The sequence below is a fragment of the Rousettus aegyptiacus genome, unplaced genomic scaffold, assembly GCF_014176215.1.
Source record: "Rousettus aegyptiacus isolate mRouAeg1 unplaced genomic scaffold, mRouAeg1.p scaffold_m13_p_8, whole genome shotgun sequence".
In the NCBI taxonomy this organism is placed as follows: Eukaryota; Metazoa; Chordata; class Mammalia; order Chiroptera; family Pteropodidae; genus Rousettus; species Rousettus aegyptiacus.
Genome location: NW_023416311.1, coordinates 8,772,719 through 8,776,818, shown reverse-complemented (window position 1 = coordinate 8,776,818; position 4,100 = coordinate 8,772,719).

Here is a 4,100-nt window from a genome sequence, read left to right as displayed (position 1 = left end):
TCGCCGGTGGGGGCGGGGCGCGCGGGCCCCAGAGCGCAGTCGCGGGCTGGGGAGGGGGACTCCGCGGCCCTGGTGGGGGCGGGGCTTGCAGGGTCCCTGGGCCCAGGGGCTCACTAGGGACCGCGCCTCAAAGAGAAAAGAGCAGATGCTCAGAGTGGAGGGATCAAGGGTACAGACAGAGCAGCGGCAGGGAGGGGGTGATCTGGCTCAGAAGCGGACTTGGGGACCGTGAACCCTGATCCTGGGAGGAATAGAGGGGGCGGGTCAGTGAATGAATGAGGTGGATGTTCTTAAATATTGTGTGCGAATGAGTGAATGAATGAATGTGTGTTGGGCAGCCTCTTTCAGAGTTCGGAGAAGGTCTATGTTTTCCAAATGTCTGATCTCAAGAATCTCCCAGGTCCCTTATTAAAAGCAGAGTCCCCGGGCTGGCCCTGGGGATTCATAAGGCCTGAAGTGGGGGGCCCGGAATCTGCCTTTTAACAGGTGACTCAGCTGCAAGCCATAGCTTGGGAACCACTACCGACCGACCATAACAACAGCTGCACACACGACCAGGTGCCAGACACATACTGAGCACAAAATAACTATTACTGGCAGTAAGAGTGCTTCTAGATGTAAAGGGCTTCCCAGGTATCTCCCAGGAAAGAGGGCTTGCCACTTGACAGTCTTCCCTGGCTCAGGACAAGGTCATGTCCCCTACTTCCTGCTCTCTCCCTCTCCTGAAACCCCATCCAGGGGCAGAGAGCTGAGCATCTAGATGCCAAGGTTTCTAGTCCTTCTCTTTGCCCTCCTGGCACTGGCAGTAGGAGCTTGTCCCTACTTCCTGGTGACCCACAAAAGGGCTGCTGGTCCCAAGCTTCACCCACTGCTGGCCCCGACGGGGGTGACCAGGAGGAGGAGTAGCCAGCAGAGCTGTCCAGAGCTGCCTAAGCTCTGATCCCTGGGTGGGGTTGTCCTTCATTCCCTGAACTGACCCCATGAAAGGCCTGCTAGGTATGTGTGGAGGGAGGTTGCTTTTCCTTGGGGACAGAATGCCATCTTTAGGGCTCAGGGGGTCATGAGTGGGGCCTGAATGCTGCAGGTCTAACATGCTCTCTCTCAGGCGATGCCGCCGCTGCTAGCCTCTGGACCACCTTTGAACTTGAGGATCTAAACCATCAAAGCCTGGTTTCTTAGAAAAATCTGTTGGCTCTTCTGACACAAAGCCATTTTGGGGCACAGAAGAGTGTTATACTGAGAGGCCGAGCCTGAACTGTCTGAGGAGATGGGGCAGACAGGTGGAGGTGAGAAGCCGTTGCAGAATATTTAGGGGGTTTCCTCCTACCTTGAGAATCACCAGCTGTTGGTATCTGTTAAGTTGGGGCTCAGAGAGTCCTCAAGGGGGTGAGAAGGTAGGAAAGTCCCCTTGGAAGCCCCTTTTTGGGACAAACTGTCATTGTCAGCCATTGGGTTGGGGGTGCCTCGAGAAACGGCCACAGCTCCCGCCATGTGGAGGTCACTCCCAAAACACGGGGTAATGATGCTCTCCCCCCACCTGACCTGTCCTTATGGCGGTGCAGGTTGAGGGGCCAGACCTGGGAGTCCAGCATGTCCTCTGTAGGAGGAATCGCCCATCCTGTACACACACCCAGATGGCCCTCGGAGGGGTCTCTGCAGATCGGGGGGTGGGGGTGGGCAGAGAGCCTGAGGGTTCCCTAGGAAAGTCATCACTGGCTCTGAAAACAGCAGCAGTGGGGCCACTTGGGGCTGCTGGTTAAAAGGCAGGTAGATTCCAGGGCTCCTCTCCAGGCTCTTGAATCTCCAAGGCCAGGGCCTGGGAATCTGTTTTCAATAAGGGCTCATGGGAATTCTTAAGATCAGAGACTTTTGGGAAACACTGACCTTCTCTCTTCACACTGATACCACTGAATACAGCCGCTGGGATTTTAACACAAGTCACCCTCTGCTCGCTGTGGCTCAGAAGGGAGTTGGGGAGCAGAGCTGCAAGGAGCAGCCCCATTTCTGATCTCTGGCCCTGGAGCCAGAACAACCAGGGGACAGGGCTCCAGGCTCAGGCAGTCACTGGCCTCTGCGTGGCCCTCGGAGGTCAACGCCTGGAGTTGGGCGGGCCTGGCTGGGAACATGGCTCCACCACTCCTCGGCTGAGTAGCCTTGGGCAGGGGACTTTACCACTCTGGCCTCAGTCTCCAGATCTGTAAAATGGAGACACACTCACCCCCATCTGGCAGGGATGATGCCAGGGCTAGGGAAAACATGGATGAAACACCCTCCTCAGAGTTGGGCCTCAGAAAACAGTGGCCCTAGTGACAGTGACTTGCGGTTATCAGCAGAGAGGCCTAGGGTCCCAGGAACCTCCATGAGCTGTGCAGGACACAGGATGTGAGCCTCATGCTGGAGTCACTCCTTTTGCTGAGGGCCATCCGTCCTTGTGGGGGAATAGGAGCTGCACATCCAGCTCGGCGGGCTGTTTCCTGAGTCCCTACCATGGGCCGACACTGTATGTGCTCGGGACAAATGGCAGCTGGGACAGAGGACTGTTCCCCAGATGGGCCCCCAGAAACCCTGGACCAGAAGGCGGAGAGGTTGAGTGTGAACTTACATGGTTGAATGCTGGAGCCAGAGCCAAGCTGGGGGAGGCAGGAGGGGTCGGCATGGTTGGACCATACCCAGCTCCGAGCTACGTAGATGTTCTACTCTTTATCCTGCGGGGAAAAGACAGTTGGCATGGAGGGTTAATTAGTGAGGGCAGGGAGTGCATGTCCTCAGACTTTGAGCTGGAAAAGGCTCTGAGCTGCTCCTGTTCCCTCATCAGACGGGGTGGAAGCGGCTGCCCCCACGGCTGTCATTCCCCGGCCAGCAGCCACTCTTCACCCTCAGCCTGGCACTCCCCGTGGGTGGCAATCCCTAAGATCCTACTAGTCCCTAAGATCTGTCCACCTGGGAATGGCCCCACTATTCACTCCAGGTACAATTGCCAGATCTAGCAAGTAAAAATAAGGGAGCTGGTAAGATTGGACTTGAGATAAAGAACAAATAATTTTTTTTTGGTGTAAGTATATCCCACACAATATTTGCGATACACTTATACAAAAAAAAAAAAAAATGATCAGTTATCTTAAATTCAGATTTACCTGGGTGACTTGTATTTCATCTGGCAGCCCTTTCACTCCAGGCCAGGATGCGTCCACGTGCACGAGCCTAGGGCTCCCACGCATCTCACCCTCCAGCCTACTAAAGAAGCTGTTCCTTTCACCTGACCCGGCCCCTGTCCTTCACACTGTCAGCCAGGGCAGAGCACCCACGAAGGCAGAGCAGAGCGCTGAGGCAGGAAGGTTGGTTCCTTCCGCGGGCTGCCCTCAGGGTCCCCGTTGGCCTCGCTGCCCTGCACACTCCAGGGTCCTTCACTCAAACACTCGGGACATTAAGGAGGAAGTCAGGAAGGGCCACTTGGCGCCTCTACATTTTCAGCCCTCTGAAAAATCGCTGAGTGGTGGGGAGCATTGATGCAGCGGAAGCAGCAGGCGCAAAGGCCCTGAGGAGGGAAAGCCTGGGTTGTGTTCTGAGAAAGCGCGCCTCTGGCGGGCAGGAGAGTGGCGAGCGCCGCCGGCGCCAGCCAGCAGGGGGCAGCCGCTCCCGCCCCGCAAAGCCTTGTGGGCCGAGCGGGAAGTTTGGCGTCAACCGACGCCGAGGCAAAATGGAACCCACCTGGCCGAGCTGAGAGACCTACGTTTCCTGCTCTCACCTCCGCACGGGGCGGGGAACAGCCCTGGCTGCAGGATGGGAGAGCCCTGCAAAATCCGTGCCAAGTGGAAAGGTAGGAGGGTCTTGTTTCTTGGGGACCTACTGGTTTCTCTGACAGCCACCACCGTTCATTCAGCATACGCTTTGTAGATAAGGCCCAACCCTTCCGATTCACCTGGAGCCCTGGCTCTGGCCCAGCCCCTACCTGGCAGCCCTTTTTCTTTGGCAAGTCGTCATTTACCTTCTCCCCGGGGGTTGGGGTGGGGTGCCCTGCAGGCTGAGAATGTGGGGTGTCCCACCCCAGGGATGCAACGGAAGATGTAAAGGGCCTGGGTCCTCCCACAAACACGTTGCAA